Here is an 18,610-nt window from a genome sequence, read left to right on the forward strand (position 1 = left end):
TTTAAAATTAAAAAACAAAATAAAACTGTGCTGAACAATCACCATTGTATTTGCTGTGCCTCATTGTGAACAAGACATTGAAAGATGGCAGGCCCTTTCCCCTGTAGGTGAACTTGGTGGTAGGTATGAACATAAAACCTATTTAATTGACTCCATTTCTCACCCATAGACAGTAAGTTAGGTATGAATGTGCCAAGGTGGCTGAGGATCTGGTGAAATTTAGGCACAAATGTTGCCAGTTATTTCTCAGGGAATATGAATTCATTTAAATAATCTTACCCAAACATATGTAGGAAAGTGGTTCTCCTGGGAAAAAAAAAATCACAAGTATATACTTTTAAGCCAAATAGAATGACTAAATTACCTCCTTCTTTGATCTCCACAATTGCAGCTCTCTTTTAGTTTCCATGATTGTTTGGTCATTAATTCATTTATTTACTCATCAGACATTTAGGAGGCACATCTTGTAGCCAGGAACTGTGCTAGATGCTGTGGAGCTTAAAACTATATCCTGAAAGCAATGGGGAGCCACTGGATGATTTAAAGTAGTGGAGTGACATGATGAGATTTCCTTTTTAGAAAGTGTAATTTGGCTACTACATGGAAGAAGAATTGAAGGAGAATGAAACTAGAGAATGAGAGAACAGTTAGGAGACTTATAGAAGCAGTTCATGTGAGAAAAGATGGGGCCTGTGTTAAGGCTCAAGTATGTGCCCCCAAATTCATATGTTGATATCCTAACCCCCAGTACCTCCGAAAGTGACCATATTTGGAGATAGGGCCTTTAAAGAGGCAATGAAGGTAAACTGAGGTTATATGAGTGGGCCTAATCCAATATGTTATAGTGCTCTTATAGAAGAGTTGATTAGAGGGCACGTGGGAGGCTCAGTTGGTTAAGGTCATGATCTTGGGGTCCTAGGATCTAGACCCGCATGGGGCTCCTTGCTCAACGGGGACTCTGCCTCTCCCTCTGCTTGCTGCACCCCCTGCTTGTGCTCTCTCTCTTTCTCTCTCTCTTAAACAAATAAATAAAATCTTTAAAAACAAGAAGAAGAGGAGATTAGGACATAGGCATGGAGGAAAGACCATACGAAGACAGGGAGAAGATGGCCATTTACAAGTCAAAGAGAGAAGCCTCAGAAGAAACAACCCTGCCAACACCTTGATCCCAGACTTCTAGCCTACACAATTGTGAGAACATAAATTTCTGTTGTTTAAGCCACGCAGCCTGTGGTAATTGTTATGGAAACCCTAGCAGACTCATACAGCCCAAACAGTGCAACTGTAGAACGTTAAGTACCTCCAGGCACACCCCAATATACGTCTGCAATTTTACCTATAAAAGCTGGCATCCCTTAGGAAACAGACAATCTAATCCTAAAAAGGGAGGAAAAAGCTCAGGAACAACTTTTCATTAGAAGGATAGATGCTCATTTATTACAAAGCCTGACTAGTGCTTCCGTGGACTAGAGGATGACAGTATGTAAGCCTTGTTCTTCTGCTCCTTTCCATTACTGGCGGAGGGAAATTTGAAATTGGTGTCACCTGCTCCTTCAGAGGATGGTCAGTTTGGTATTTGCACACCTGCTTTGTCTTTGGGATTTGTAAAGAGCATAGTTCCCCTAGATATTTCCTGAAACAGAATGGAAATTTTAGCTTAATTTCATGAAATACGTCTCTTGGTGAAAGGATAAAGAAGGGAACAAATGTTTTTTGAGCTCCAGCCACTATTTTGAAGTTTTCTGTACATTCCCTCAATTCCTCCATTGCTAGCAGGGATTTGAATGAGTGAAACATCAGGTAGGTTCAGGTCTATTTGGCTTGGCTTTTCCTTCTGTAAGTAGCTTTCTGATATATAATCATTTCTCAAACAAAGTAGTTTTAAATTTCAAACAACTTCGATTCCATGATTCAGTAAAAATAGTCTTGATTCAAGGCACAGCAAATTAGTTTATCATAGTTTTTGGTTTTGATTTAATTTTATTCAAATCATTGGATTTTATATATCATAAACTTTAAGTTCATAAAACTGTATTTAAAAGCCTTTATCCTGCCCTAAACCTAAGATTTTATAACCTGAAAATTCATATTTTCCTCAATTCTCAGAAATTTTATTCTACTTTCTCATTATCTCCTCACCTCTCTCTTCTCTTTCCTTGTATGACTTCTATTAGACAGAGATTAGACTTTGAGGATCTTGCTTCCATGGCTTTCAACTATTCTTATAAACTCCATCTCTTTGTTTTTTCCACTGTGTTCGGGGGGAATTTCTTTTTTTTTAAGATTTTATTTATTTATTCATGAGAGACACACACAGAGAGAGAGGCAGAGACACAGGCAGAGGGAGAAGCAGGCTCCATGCAGGGAACCCAATGCAGGACTTGATCCCAGGACTCCAGGATCATGCCCTGGGCCGAAGGCAGGCACTAAACTGCTGAGCCACCTGGGATTCCCCACCCCACCCCCACCTTTTTAAAGATTTTATATTTCTGTTCCCACTAATCTGTCTTTCCACTTGGTGAGTTCTGCTTATTAGCTTATAAATTTTCAATTTCAGAAACCACTTTTTAAATGTCTTTGTTTTCTTATTGCTTGTCATGGATCCAATATCCTTTTAAATCTTGCTGAATAAAATTTAGGTTCATTTTAAATTCATTTAAATTTATCTGTTTCGGGGGGATCCCTGGGTGGCTCAGCGGTCTCCCGGCATGGAGCCTGCTTCTGTCTCTGCCTCTCTCTCTCTATCATGAATGGATAAATAAAATCTTTAAAAAAAATTATCTGTTTCATTTTATTAACTTAGTTTCCTCTGATATTACTTCTGTTAGTTGAGTCTAGTGCTTCTCTTTCATGGTATTGGTTCCCCTAACCTGACAAAATCCTCGGTGGTTTCAGTTGTTTGATGATCATTCATTCATTTAAAAAGATTTTATTTATTTATTCACGAGAGACACACAGAGTCAGAGACATAGGCAGAGGGAGAAACAGGCTCCCTAGGGGAAAGCCTGATGCAGGACTTGATCCCAGACTCCGGGATCACGATCTGAGCCAAAGGCAGACACTCAACCATTGAGGCACCCTGCTTGATGATCTTTTAGTTGAGAATTCATTTGCCTGCCTATTCTGTTTACCACAGTCTCTCTTCAGGGATTGTGAAGGAAGGGCACACATACTATCAGGAGAGAGTGAAGAATCCTTGTCATTTCTGGGGGTAAGTAAATACCTGTGTTCTACCCCTGGCTCCAGGATCTCCACTCGCTTCTTTATCCGACAGGCAAACATCTGATACTTAATGCCAGCAGGGAGAGGAGGTTCCTTAATGAATTATTCTTTCCTATGGGCCCCCACCTTCTCTTGTATCCTCTGACTCTTGCTTAGAACTTCCCTAAGCTATTCCTTCTCCTGAGCCTGTTTTGACTTTCTCTCATTGTATTTCTCTATAGATCAGATCCTGTCTCTCTTTTCTATATTTCAGGATTTCCTAAAAATGCTTGGAAAATTGATCAGCCTTTGTCTTATTTCCCTGCGCTGTTAAATTCTTTTTCTAAGACGTATCTTTTTCTGAGATTTGGGATGGAAGAAAGGTAAATGTATGTGATGGATCCATCTTGATCTAATCTCTATTATCTTATTATCTCTACTGATTACCAAATAATACAAGCTCAGTGTGAAAAACTCTGAGACTACAGAGATAAAAAGTGAAAGTTCCCTGTGTCAGGTTCCTCTAACATCCCAATTTACATCCCCTTGGCCTTACCTATTGGTATTAGCTAGAGCTGGATAGGCTATTCTGTGAGTGCTTACTCTCACTTTCTGGTTTACTGGCTGACAGGAGATAGTCTCAAAAGCACACCTTCCCTTCTGATCCCAGAACTGCAGATTACCTATTGGGAGCTTGCTGGTTAGCTTGGAAGTGTGAAGTGTCAACATGGATGGGATAAAGAAGGTGCAGCCCCTGGACCAAAGAGAATGAGGACCAATCTCCCACCCTTTAGACCATTCAGGAGGCATTACATACTCTCAGGAGGCATTACATACTCTTCTCAGAAAATCCCTGCAGAGTTAATCCCTGTTGCCCACAACAATGACCTTGATTATGAGCCCATATATTCAGCTTTTCCTTCTTATCTCTCCCTAATTTCTCATTCCCACACTCTAGGGTTTGCTATTTTCCCCCCTCCTTCTGTGACAATGCCCTTCCCCTCTGTGCTCCTAAACTTCCTCTCTCCCTCAATTCTGATTTATCATTTCACTGTAACTCTATTAGCTGTAAAGCATTTGAGGATGCTGTCAGGATAACAGGCTCTGTAGCAAATGAGGTTGTATTGAATTATTTAGCTTTCAGCTAAAGTGGAGATAACTAAAGCAGCTGAGCTGGTTTGTAAAATCCTAGGGTAATCTGTCCACTGATTTGGTACTTTTATCATAGTAATTTTTCTTGTGGTTGAAAATTATAAATTCTAAGGCTACAAAGAAATATGTGTTCAACTTTTCAGTTCAGTACCACAGGCCTATAGCTAAGAAAGAATCTGTTTCACTAGTATACAATTATGTAGCTGCAGAGCCGCAATCCCCAGGAATCATGAATTTATTTAATAAGTTTATTCACAGAAGGCCTTTAAGAAACATAAATAATTTCTCACCATTTTTTCCTTTCAAAAATAGATCAAGGATTTCTACTTGAGATATATCATACTCTCAGCTTTTGAAGCTGGCCTGTTTTTCTTGAGTTTCCCTTGCCAGAATTTGGTTCTTAAATAATTTTTTAAATGAAAAAGATCTTTCTGTTTCTAACTCAGTAATAAACAAACGGATTTTTAAATGTTGTCAGAAGGAGGGGTGCATCACTGCTAATCTAATGGATGACCACGAGTATTCTGGTATCATCTTTCCTATATTACTAGTGACTCTTGAGAAATTGAGGTTAATAAGAGCCCAGACATCAGAGGGGTGGGGTGGAGAGTTCCATGGCTATGTAATATCTGTGGAGTTTGCTCCACTTAGCACATCTGTGTCTAAAATGCCCACTCTTGAGAAGTGTGGCTGCAGCAGGAAGTGAAATATCTTTGCATCTGTTCAATATATAAACTAAGCATGCACATCTGGCGATTAAACACCTTTACTGTGAACCTTTTCCTGGTGAATCCTGGAAAACAGCATAATTATACTCCCAAGCAAATAACTCAGGAGTAAGACTCCCGTTGTTAAGAACACCAGGCAGTGTCAAAGTTACAACTCTTTTCTACATCTTTGTGCTTTTAATCTCCATTGCCATCCATAATACCTGAGATCACCTGGGTTGATACCGGTTACCTGGGTGAGACATTGTCCTGGAAACAACCGATGGAGAAAGAGGAAAGCTACAATGAGGCGTACCACTAAGTGTTGTTGAGCAATAACCTTGTATCTTAAGAAAGTCAAGAAAATGGACAGACCTGCAAGCTGCCCATTTTCTTCTGCGAATCTCTCTCGGGGGTACTGGGAGATGCCTTGTCTTTCCTCTTTGGCACCACTGATTCTAGTGTTTTCTCGGCCTACCGCATCCCACCCCATCCCATCTTGCAGTGAGGAAGCCCCTACTCGCCTGGAGCCTGGAAAGCGGGCCGGACAGGAGGTGCCGGTGGGCTGCTGTGGCAGTTTGCCTGTTGCTTACGGTCCTTGGGATATGCGAGCTCCTGAGTGAGACTGTGGGCTGCGCCCCGTCAGCATCGCCGGGTCCTCGCGGATTCGCAGACAGAAACAGAGACACTGAGCCCGTGGGCTGGGGGCGGGGGCTCCCAGCGTCTGTTCACACCGCCTGCCAAGTGAAGTCCGCCCCGGAGCGGAGCGCGCTAACACACCAGCCCTGGGGGAACAATCTCCCCCCCCAAACCCGCCGCAGCGGGGGCGCATGGCCCGGGCGCGCGCCTCGCCCACCGTACGGTCTAAGCGTGTGTTTTGATATATTGTAAAAAACGGACAGTACACAGTGGGGTCGCTGAGCGGGAAAGGCTAGAGGGCTCATTTGTGTAGCCAGGCTCGCCGCCCAGGGCGCACGAATTAGGCCGGAGCTGCGGAGTCCAACCCTCTTCCCGCCGCAGGGAGCTCGCGGTAGCGCGCGGTTAGGGGAGGTGAACCACGAGGGGGGCGCTGCGGGCGGCTCGGGCTTCTGGCGTCCCGGGCCCAGGCTGCCAGCCAGGAGGCGGAGGCCGGCCGCGGGAACCGGGCGGAGGCCGGGCAGGTGCCCCCCGGCGCGGAGGCTGATTGGCAGGTGCGGGAGTGGGTGGGGAAGGCGGGGGCTGGGCCTGGCGCTGCGGGAGGCTGCGGCCCCGCCTCCCCGCCCCCGCCGCGGGACTATCTGGTCCCGGCAGCAGCGATGTCCCCCGGCAGGAATGTCCCTCCTCAGATAATGTTATTTATATCTCTGGGCGGGTCCGCGGCTCGGCAGCACCAGGCGCCCGGCGGCCGCTGTGCCAGGAGCCCCGCGCTGCCCTCGTCCCCCCGCGCCGCCGCCGCCGCCGCCGCCGCCGCCGCCGCCGCCCCCGGGCTCGGGGTGGCCGCCGCTCCAGCCCCAGCGCAGGTGAGTCCCGGGAGGGCCCAGCGGCCCGCGGGGGCGAGGGCGAGGGCGGGTGCGGGTGCGGGTGCGGGTGCGCGAGGCTGGGGCGCGCGGCGCGAGCGCAGAGGAGGCGCTGGGCCCAGGGGGCGCGTGACGCGAGTGGCCCGGGGGGCGGGCGGGTGGGGGGGCTCAGCCCTGGGTGCGGGGCGCGGGGCCCGGGAGGCCCTGGCGGCTGCGGCGGCGAGCACCCCGGGGCGCGGGAATCCGCGTGGGCTTCGGAGGCACTTGGCGAGCGGGGCGCTTTGCTTTGGAGAGCCGGATCCCGGAGCGTCGCCCCGGGGCTCTGCGAGGGCGCGGGGGGGGGGCGGTGCGTGTTCAAGTCCCGGGCCACCTCCTCCAGGACGCCGGCGTGGGGGCAAAGGGGAGTCGGCCCGGTTCTAGCCTGTCGGACCGTCGCGCTGCGCTCTCTGCCTCCCGCTGCCGGGCTTCTCAGATTCTCTTCTGGGGGAACTTGTCCGCGCGCTCCCGGGGTAGCCAGCCCAGCGCCCAGGCAGGGAGGACAGGACGGGTCAGCGGAGGGGGCCTGCTCGCCGCGGAAACAGCGGCCGGGTGCAGACCCTAGGGGAAGAGCTCAGGATGCCCGAGGCTTGCTCCGAGGTCCTCCTCCCCTCCCGTCCCGAAGAGTTCTCCAAGCTGCTACGGTCCACTCTACTCTCACCTGCCTCACCAGCTCCTCTTTCCCCAACAACTTGGCCCTGAGAAATTGCAGAAAGTGGAAGAAATAACAGGAGCTTTAACACCATCCCTAACTCCCACTAACTCGCCCAGACTTCCTGAGGATGGGGAAGTCGCTGTGGGCTTGAGTACTGTTTCCGTGACAACGAGCCCCAGGTAGGGCCTTGATTTATAGACTATTAATATCCAAACCACTGTTTTCAGTGAACAATTAGAGGCGCCAGGAGTTGATAAGAATGGGCTAAACTGGCTGAAGGGAAATGAAACTCCATTTTTTTTCGAAAAAAATTTTGGATGCATCAGGTAAGGGGGGTTGGGGGGTGACAATATTTTCGTTCCATAACTCCTGTGAAGAGCCTAGGCTGTCACCTCCAGGTGAGAGGTAGCAATGCAAAATTCATAGACTTGAGGTAGTCCTAGTCTATACCTCACTGTCTAGGGAAAATGATTCAGGTGGTTCCTGACTGAGAGGAGTCTGCAAATCAAAATTTTTATTTTGATTTCTCTACTGTCCACTAACCTATTCTTAGCTTCACACATGGCTCTGAATTTTATTCTAGAATTCCCTATTTGAGCACCCTATGACCCAGGCAGGTTATTTCCTATTCCAGGGTCAGACTTTTATTCTTTTGCTAGGAGCCTTGGGTTCCAGAATGTCTTTGAAAACTCTTTTTTTTTGTTTTGTTTTGTTTAAGTGTACTGAATGCGCAGTGCCCAAGACAGCTAGGCTTGTACTTTCCTGGAGGCTTTGGGCTAGTTAGGAATAGGTACGTTAGGCTCACACTGAAGAAGAGCCTTACCAGCCTTGAAACCAATGGACTCCTCAATGGATCATTTATACAGAACTTTATCCAACTCTAGAGGAAAGCAGCTGAAAAACATAAACCCTACATCATGAAAACATGGCTTTTAGACCCCTTAAGCAGTTGCTCTTAGCTTTATCAGTGGTGCAGTCACATAGATTGGGGATGAGCCAGACCTGTTAATCCTAAATTCTCGGAAGACTCAGAGTCCGCTCGTGGAATTGAAAGCACGCAGAAACTTCCAGGCATCCAGGACGTGTCTTGTAGCATAGGCATATCGAGTTTTCCCTGAGTGGCTTATCCAGCTGAGAGCTGGGATACCACTTTTTGCTCTGGTGGTTGCTTCTTCCAAGTGCTCTGAAGGTGCTCTCTAGCCAAACACCTGCTAGGTGATTAGCCTTGGGGTATGTACAGGTTAGGCAGTAGGTACACTCCCATGTGGGGTCATATCTGACAAACTAAAAATGACTGTTTTAGTCATGGAAGTTTTGAACTAAAGTCAAAATCTGACAGTTCTGCCACAATCCTGGAAACAGATTATTTGCGTAAGTGAAAGCAATAATAGTTTTCATTTTCCCCCATCTTTTATGTACTGGTGCCTGGCTGGTAGTGGACACTCAGTTAATCTTTGTTGAATGAATGAGAGCATGAACAAATGAATGCTCAGAGGTGCTTTTTTGTTTTTTGGGTTTTTAAATCCTATTGTCAAAGTAGTTCTGCAAGGTAGTTCATATTATCAGCATTTTACACGTCAGGAAACAGGCTCAAGGAAATGAAATAATTCGCCTCACATCTTTCAGCTGATGAGAGGTGGGGGCAGGATTCAAACTCAGCTGTTTGGTGCCTACCCACTTTTTAAGGTTAGATGTTCATCAGGGAATATAAGTTGGAAAGATTTGATTAAAGGATGGTCTATTAGCTTCACAATCTTTCACTATCAAGACCTTGGGTTATAATTCTGCACATATCAGAGAAGCTTTAAAAAGTATTACTTGAAGATGGTATTGAGCAATTATTTGCTCAGAGGTGTTTAGCCTGGCCCATTATGTTCAGGTCATTGTTTCAAGGACAGAACTGTAATTTTGGCAGTAGTCAAAGCATGGATTTTTTTGAAAACAGATTTTCCTTTCGGTCGTGGAAGTGGCCAGGAGGGCTTGATGATGCATGGGGACAGTGTGATAGGACAGAGGATGACTATAAAAAATTCATGAGGCAAACGCTATTGGAGTAGGAAGGGACCTTAGAGGTCACTGAGTCCGGCCTTCTGTTTGTGTGGCTGTTTGCCTAAAGGGGAGACCTAACTGCAACTTACCTGGTCATCTGGTACCTGGTGTATGCCTCCCATGTTTCTTATCATTCTTGCTCATTTCATTGCTCTCTCAAGACCAATATTGGGTTTATTTCCTAAAGTTCTGCCTAACCAAACCACTGAAGTTTTCTTTCCTTTGAGGGAGATTGTGAGAGGATATATTTTGTATCCAATTACTTTCATCTTAGTAAAATCTTAAAAAAAAAAAAAGGTTTTGGAGATAGGCAGGTGAGAAGACATCAGTGAGCATTAAACCCTAAACCATTTCATAATATTTCCATTGCTTGTTAGGCATACAGCTGTATACATTTTTATATAATAGATATGTGTGTTATTATCTTAAGGTAAATGATTATGTTGCATTTCTGGGGCAGTGGAGAAAGAAAGGACTTTGGGGAATCATTGGGACTGTCAGATGCCTTTTTAATCTAAACTCCATCACCAAATTGCTCTTGAAATATATTATTTCAGATTTTAAAAGCAAATGCAAAATTATACACTCTGCGTAAGACTTGGAAGTGTAGGAAACCTGACCAACAGGATGTTTAAAGTGATGTAAAGTACATTTCTTCATTATTCATAGTGTTATAATCTCAGACCTGATTGACATTTATCAAGTGACCTGGGAGGATCAAGAGTGAAAATAACTGGGCTCCTGGGTGGCTCAGTGGTTGATCATCTGCCTTTGGCTCAGGGCATGATCCTGGGGTCCTGGGATCGAGTCCTGCATTGGATTCCCTGCAGGGAGCCTGCTTCTCCCTCTGCCTATGTCTCTGCCTCTGTGTGTTTCTCATGAATAAATAAATAAAATCTTAAAAAAAGAAAAGAATGAAAATAACTGTATAGTGTGGGCTGAAGAGAAATGTGATGAGGACTGGCAGGAATAGTTCATGGATATTGAGTTCTGAAACCATATGGATATTACTAGTCAGAAATTGCTGTGGAAAGAAGTATTTTATCTTAGAAGTAGTTTGTATTGACTCAGTTGTTGTTATAGATAGCTCTTTGATTACTCCTCTACTTCAGATAAGAAATCTGGGGAGGAGGAATAAATGCAGTGGTCTGTGTACCTGAATCATCACGTAGCATTTGCTAGGTGATCACAAAGATGCTTCTTTTTTCTGCCAACCCCAAGAGGTGAAGGTCACCTGGTTTTGGAGATGGAGACAGTGATCGAGGGAAGGCGTAGGAGGCAGTCAGAATTCACTGTCAGATCTGGCTCCAGTCACTGAATTGTCAACTCCTCTTGGTAAATATTTAGAAAATGTCATAGCATGTTTCCCTTTGTTGCTGTGCTTATTTCTTAATTCACAGCCAAGCAATCCAAGCTCTGCCATTTTCAGCCAGCCTTAGCTGAATATCAAACCACCAGGGGATCCCCAGCTTTATAGCTCACACAGTTTTAGAGGCGGTCATAGACAAAAAATGCTTCCTTAGTGGAGATTGCTGGCTAGCTTATGATATTCCCGGACCACCTTTCATTTTTCTCTTTCTTTCTCCTGGTGGCAGGAAATCTTACAAAGCCATCATCTTCCTCCCTCAGCGAGGCCTTCTCAGGCTTTACTATGTTTAATTTCTACAGATCTGTGCAGATCTGGACAAGGGTATAATTACAAGGGCAATTAAAACCCATATATCATGTTCCCAATGGGGGCAAAAGTGGGGCTTCCTTTCTTCCTTTCATTTGAATGCTATAAATTTAGCAAATGAAAAGGTACAGAGCTAGAAAAAAGTAGACTTTGCATTGAACTGGGCTCAGATCATCCAGGATAGTTATGAAAAGAATAACAGGGCACCTTGGCAGCTAAAGAACAATAATTGCTTTGAATTATATTCAGTTCAGGAGTTTCCACCATCATGAAAAGGAACAGAAACTTGAATAACCCTGAAAATGAATGAGTTGAAAATCATTTCCATTTGTATTAGGGTGTGCCTCATTTGAGATTTCCTAGCACTTCCAGTAAAACAAAGCATACTTTAAAGATATAACTTATGAGTCCTGGAGAGAGGTCCCTGGCTTCGTTCCGTCCCCTCTACTTAGTTCCTACCTATTTCTGGAAGCCCCTCGGAGTGGTCACTCAGTGGCATCTTCCAGTAGGCATACTTTCTCAGGAGTAGAAAAGGAAGAGAAGCCTCTTCCTAATACTGCCTCCAAGCCATAAGTCAGAGAAAAAGCTGGAAAGGCCTGAGAGAGCCATTTGAGAACTATTGAGTAGAGTGACCATTGGGCACCTACTATGTGCATTACACCGTTCTATGCTGAGCATGCAAAAAGGGATCAGAAGGAGATCTGTTGGTCTGATGGGGAAAGAGTGTTGCAAACAGGCAGGGTGCCGGAGAGAAAGCCCACAGGGGGATGAATCTGATTCAAGTTAGGGAGTGCCTAGGGTTTCTCTAACAGAAGAAGAGAGGATAGGTGGGAATGGGGGCTTAGGCACAGCACCCACACAGGTGTGCAGTAAAGTATGATGAAATCAGGAAACAGGGAGCAGTTCTGTGTGGCTGGTATGTAGGGCACAGCCCAGGAATGGGCCAAAATATGACTGGTAAGATGGTTTGGGTTCAGTTTGTGAAGAAGCTTGAACCCTTGGAGGTTCAAGTTGAAATCAGTAAAGGTTTTTCAACAGGGGAGGGACTAGATCAGATCCTTGTTTAAGACAAAGCTCACTAGTGGCAGAAAGGGAATGTGAACTAGAGATTAGCTAGCACAGGATGATGATCACACAGATGATGTATAGTATGCTCAGCTTTCAGGATGCCTGTATATATGCGTCATCTTATTTTACAGTGACCACGTGAAGAAGCTTTACAATAGAGAAAACAGGATTAGAAACAAACACTGATTTGCCCAAGCTCCCTCTCAGAGTTTATGGCAGAACCTGACTTCGACCCAATTTCCTAGTTCCAAGGCTGGGGTATTGTCCAGATCTCCTCAATGGAGTAACTGAATATTCTGAGCTTTCTAGCTGAGACAGAGATTGTTTTCTTTCTTCAGAACTTTCAGTCTCAGTTCGTTGGAGAGAGGGAGGGGGAAACTCGTTATAGTATTTACTATTTAAGCACAAAACCTCAAGAAACCCTCCGCCTAAGCACATATACAAATGACATCCCAAAGTATGAAGTAAAGTCAAGCATGCGTGTGGATTCCCAGCGTGCTGTAGATAAATGGATAGGTTTATATGCCTGTCAATTGATGTGTTGGCTTTTTCACTTCTTTACCTAAATTTACTGGATATTATTATGCTTATGCCTCATTTGGACTTTGAAAATCTCTTTTTGTCCAGTATTTTAGGTGTTTGCTTTGTACTTCAATCTTCAACAAATATTTATTGAGCTTTCATTTATTTGCCAGACATATTCTAGGTCTAGGGGATAGAGCAGTGAAAGTGGGGGGAAAAGTTTGATGTCATGGAGCATATGTACTAGTTGGATGAGACAGGGACTAAACAATAACAAGCAGAAGACTATATTGTAATTTTCTATACAGAAAAAGCAGTGTGAAGAGAAAGAGACGTGGTTCTATTATTTGGAGTAGGAATGGTGGGGCAGGGCCTATCTGATGAGGTTTCATTTGGATAGAGAGCCAAACCAAGTAAGGAAGGGGAATCGGTGAGGGTGAGGGTCCTGAGGTGGGGGTCACTGCTAGGTCCAAGGAATGGGCAGGAAGCCAGCCCAGCTGGAGAGGAAGGCAAGGGGTGAGTGCAGGATATGACATTGGAGAGGAAACAAGGTCTGGATCATGTAGGCTTTACAGCCATGCAAGGACTTTGGGTTTTAGCCCTGCAATAGGAAGCCACCAGAAGCTGTGGGCACAGGAGTGATTTGTTCAGATTTGTGTATTAGGAAGATCTTTCTGGCTGTCCTGTGGAAAACTGACTGTAGGGGACAAGAGTGGGAAGAGGGAATAGAATGAAAGCTACTGTAGTCCAGGTTAGAAATGATGGTGGTGGGGGTGGTGAAATGCCACTGACTTCTGGTTAGAGTTGAAATTAGAGCTCATGGGATTTGGGGTTAGAGGATGAAAGGAAAAGAATAAGTCAAGGATGACTCAGTTGGTTTTGGCCTGAGCAACTTTAAGAATGAAAAAGACATTTACTGAGGTGGGATTTATCTTGTCAAATGTACTGTGAGCTATTACTTTTTATTTTTATTGTTATCAAGGAGTTGATTTGAAATAGACTCAGGCAGCTTTTTCATTGAAATATACCCCAAAGAAGGTGTTTTAGTGGGTGACTCGTGACATCTGTTTGTTTTGAAATGGAGCTTTCCATGTGCAGTTAGTTCTGTATACTTCATACTGTTACTTTTAGGTCATTCTCACATCTCCACTATGTGACAGAGAGTAAAATATAATACAAACAAGTTTGAAATATATGTCACTTCATAATTAGAAATGTTTTGAATGTGTCATTTACAGCCTAAATATCTTTTAGCACTTTCTGGTTGTCATATTTAAACAACTTTTAAAATTATAAAATGAATTCATGTACATGATTAAGAAGTGTATCCACATTATACAAGGGTATACAAAGAAAAGTAAGTCTCCCTTCCCCCCACTCTAGTTCTACTCCTAAGAAGTTACCAATGTCAACAGTTTCCTGTGTATCCTTCAAGAAAAACTCGTTGCATATATAAGCACATGGCCATATTTTCAAGTCCTAGCTTTAACCTACACAAAGCGCACATTTGGTTTCATTTTTTGTGACTTGGTAGCCCTCGGGCCTGGAGTCCACTTTCTATCAATTAGGGGTCTCCCTCTTCTAAGCCTTCCTGCACTGAAGCACTGTGTTTGTCCTGTAATACCCCTTCTCAAAAACCTCCAGTGATTTCCCTCTGGGTAGAGATGGAAATCCAAACTTCCAAAGTTGACTTTTAAGAGCCATTGTAATCTAACTCCAATCTCTTTTTCTATCATTATCTCTTAACAATTCCCATCACAAACCCTTTATTGAGCCAAGTTTCTCTGCCTCTACTCGTTCAGTCCTGAACATTCCTCCCAGATTTGGAGTGGTTTCCATCAGTCTTCCTGGAACATTCCAGCCTCTAGTGATCTCTCCCTTCTACAGATTTGTTGAAGGGCTAATTACATAATCATAGACTTCATTTATTGTTATTATTACTATTATTATTTAACTTACATCTATCTATTATATGCTCCACTTGTTCTCTTAAAGGCAATAACTGATTTGTGAATTACAGTCATGGGTCTTGCATAAAGTCCTGCATAATGCATTTTCACATAGTTCAACTAGTAATTTTTGGAATGTGTGCTTTGACAGTCATTGCCTAACAGGGTGGTGCTGATGCATAGGGATTATATTAATTAAAAATTCTCAGATGATGGCTGCCAACAAAGCCACCTTCTTAGGGGATTACATAGGTGTCCATTCTGAAGGAATAGTAAATGGATTCTGCTGCTTTGGCCTTAGAATCTTCTAAGGGGCCTGGTCTCATACTCTCGTCCTTCATCAGATGGCACCTAAATGTCAGAAACAAGGTGTTTTAATTTGCTCTTAAATGATGAAGTAGAGTTATTTAATGGACATGACAACCATGTGATTTTTTTTAAAAAAAGATGTATTATATGTATAACAGAATTTACCATTTTAACTATTTTTTAAGTATTTGGTTCAGTGGGATAAGTACACATACATTGTTGCATGCCACCATCATCATCCATCTCTAGAACTTTTGTCATCTAAAACTCAAAATGTGTACCCATTAAACGCTAACTTCCCTCATCCTCCAGCACCTGACAACCACCACGTCACTTTCTTTAATTTTTTTTAAAGATTTTATTTGAGAGAGTGCATGCATACACATAAGCAGAGGGAGGGGCAGAGGCAGAAGCAGACTCCCCATTGAGCTGGGAGCCCAAAGTCAGGCTCTATCCCAAGACCTGGAGATCATGACCTGAATTGAAGGCAGCCACTTAACTGACTGACCCATCCAGGTGCCCCACCTCGTCAGTTTTTATCTCTATGAATTTGACTACCCTAGGTACCTCATATAAATGAAATCGTACAGTATTTGTTCTCTTGTATCTGGCTTATTTCAGCTAGCATAATGTTTTCAAGATTCATCCATGTTGAAGCATGTGTCAGAATTTCCTTTTTAAGGATGAATAATATTCCATTATATGTATTTTTTCACATTTTATTTATCCATTCATCCTTCTGTGGATGCTTGGGTCACTTCCATCCCTTGGCTATTATGAATAATGCTGCTATGAACGTGAATATACAATAATTTATTTGATAACTTGCTTTCACTTCTTTTAGGTTTATACTCAGAACTGTATACTCCAGTTTATTGCTGGGTCATATGGTAATTCTATTTTTAATTTTTTGAGGAACCAAACTATGCTGTTATAATATCTCTCCCTGCTCTCCAAAGGGAAGGGCAAAATTTATTAACATCCTCACCTTTGGAATCAAAGTGAACTTGAGAATTGTTTATTTGAGAACACTGTCTTTGGAGGATAGTTTGTCATCGAAGTTCCTGCATTTGTCTGAATATTAGTTTGCCTGTTTTAAAATCATAGACTTTGAGAGGACAGGCAGGAGATGTTTAATTTGCTTTGTAAAACATGTAGCCCAAACTCAGGTGGCGAAAGGTGTAAGTATTACGTGATGATGTATTTCAACCAAAATATCTCCTTGAGCTGGATGACAAGAGTCTGGGTTGCTTCCAGCTCCTTTTCTCTTGCTGTTTGCCCTTGGGCACAGAGCTTCCTCTTTCTCTAACATTTTTTTTCCCAGGGATTTGTGTGTGTGTGTGTGTGTGTGTGTGTGTGATGGCACTTAAATATTTATTATTATCCCATAAATGTCTTTGCAGAGTTCCTTGTAATACCTAAATGTTGCTTCCTTTTCAGAGCCTTGGCTGACAGCCCCTCTCCCTCCCAGGACCTGGAGTAGCACAGGGCACTCCCTCCTGTGTGCTTTTTGCAGCACCTTTCTCCTTTCTTTTTTATGGGATGGATCATCTTGTTTTGCAGTTGTCAACTTGCCTCCTACATCATTAGACTACTATGCTTCTTGTGACAGATAGCTAGGTCTTTTTTTTTTTTTCATTCCCAGAAGCTACAGTCATGCTTGGTACACAGAGAAGAGTACTCAAAAACAGCTATAGTTTAAAAAATTAAAGAGTGAATGTTTGCTATAATATGTAATTAAGATATATATATATATCTTGAAAATGAATACTATAATGAGTTATAATAATAAACATTTGTAAGTGTCTCAGCATAGAGAGATATGCTGAGGGTTTTTTTTATATGGTTTGTCATTTCTGTTGTTTTTGTAATTTGACAGATGAAAAGTATCAGGCTTAAAGAAGTTTATTTACCCAGAATTATATACACTGAGAATATCAAAGCTGGATTTGAACTCTGATGTATTTATTCTAGAGTGCTTGCCTAGAATCACTATACCCACTATATTTACGTGAGGTCAATATTTCATCACTCTTAATTCTAAGAGTTTCCTTTTTTCTTTTATCTGCATCTTTATTTTTTTTAAGATTTTATTTATTTATTCATGAGAGACATTGAGAAAGAGAGGCAGAGACACAGGCAGAGAGAGAAGCAGGCTCCAGACAAGGAGTCTGATGTGGGACTCGATCCTGGGACTCCAGGATCACACTCTGGGCTGAAGGCAGGCACTAAACTGCTGAGCCACCCAGGTGTCCAATATCTGCATCTTTAATGGTCTGAAATTAGAGAGGTAATTAGTTGTATACCTTTATATGTTGCTTCATATCTGCAATGATTTAACCTAATAGGCTTGAATCCCCTTATTAGCTTTTAATAAATAATTAGTATTCTGAATCCTATTTCCAACATAGTTCTTTGGCATCTGAGGATGAAGATGCTAATTAGTTCTGTACAATATATGCCCACTGTCCTAAGGTAGCTCCACATAGCTATAGTAAAATTGCTTTAGAAGAGGTCTGATATTGAGATAGCCTCCTTCCAGACCCAGGTCCCAGTTCTCCCCAGTATTTGACTTTGTTTACCACTCTTGCTCTGAAAGTAAGCTCTCCTGTGGCTTCTGGGATCCAACTTCTCCTTCTCCTCCCAGCTTGCTTATACGGCAGACTTGCTTGCTTTCTCTTTCTTGCTCTCCTTCTCTTTTCTTTATTTTTGGCTCCTTTTCTCTACCAGCTTTTCATTGTTGGGGTTGCCAGTGCATCTAAATCCTTATCTCTAGCCTCAGCCTCCTCCATCAGTTCCAGTTCTATTCTGTAGCAGTCTGCTAGCTGTCTTCATTTGGTTTTAACAAGATATCTCAAACTTATGTAGTAATAGAACCTCTCAGCTCCCACCTTCACCCTCAAACCTGCTCTTCTACCTGTTTTTTTTTTAAGATTTTATTTATTTATTTGAGAGTACACACTGGGGAGAGAGCACAAGTTGGGGGAGAAGGAGAAGCAGACTTGGCGCTGACCAGGGAGCCCAACTCAGGGCTCCATCCCAGGACCCTGGGATCATGACCTGAGCCAAAGGCAGACTCTTAACCAACTGAACCACCCAGGCACCCCTTCTCCCTGTTTTCATAGCTAGGTTCCTGTTGTTGCTATCATTCTAAATATGAACCTCAGCAACTTTTTGGAATTTTCTTCTTTTTACTCTTCTGCATCTAGTTGGCTGCCTGTTCATTTTTCCTCCCAAAATTTCAAATTAGTTTCTTTCTTTCAATTTTCACTGTCTCATGTTTGAATAATTGGCCCTCTGTCTGTATCTTTCTATCCCATCTTACACCATGATCCCAGGATTATTTTTAAAAACATGAACGTGAGTCATTCAACTGCTTTAAAACCCTCAATGCTCCCCGTTGCCCCAAAAGAAAGTTTAAACAGGCAGGCAGTCTGTTCCAGCATCCCAGTTTCATTCCCTTTCTACACACTTTACATTGGATGCTTGGGACACTGTCAGCTCAGGATGCATCTTCACATCCATGACTTTGCTTCTCTGTTTTCTAGGCCTGCAATGTCTTTCTCCTGTTCCATAGCTGTGAATTCTCACACATGTATCTTTTAAGGCTCCACTCAAACAGAACCCCTCTGATGCTTCTCCTGTTCCCTAATGCACAAAGACATCCACTTTCTCCTGTGAGCTCTCACATAGTACCCTGGTTGGTCATGCACAGGTCTGACTCCCCTCTAGATTATGGGTTCTTTGAAGAAGGGGCACTTGTCTGGTGCCTACGTGAACACTAGTGTCTC

At 43.3% G+C, this 18,610-nt stretch overlaps 1 protein-coding gene across 2 annotated transcripts in view; it reads left to right on the forward strand.

Moving 5' to 3' along the window:
* Window positions 1–6,471: 6,471 nt before the first annotated feature.
* SPTB (spectrin beta, erythrocytic) overlaps window positions 6,472–18,610 on the forward strand; it is a 122,666-nt gene continuing 110,527 nt past the window's right edge. For both annotated transcript variants that reach the window (XM_055304504.1, XM_055304505.1), the window contains exon 1: window positions 6,472–6,559. The gene's annotated coding sequence lies outside the window, so the exon portion shown is untranslated. The remainder of the gene's footprint in view (window positions 6,560–18,610) is intronic.

This window comes from Nyctereutes procyonoides, unplaced genomic scaffold (assembly GCF_905146905.1).
Source record: "Nyctereutes procyonoides isolate TBG_1078 unplaced genomic scaffold, NYPRO_anot_genome, whole genome shotgun sequence".
Lineage (NCBI taxonomy): Eukaryota > Metazoa > Chordata > Mammalia > Carnivora > Canidae > Nyctereutes > Nyctereutes procyonoides.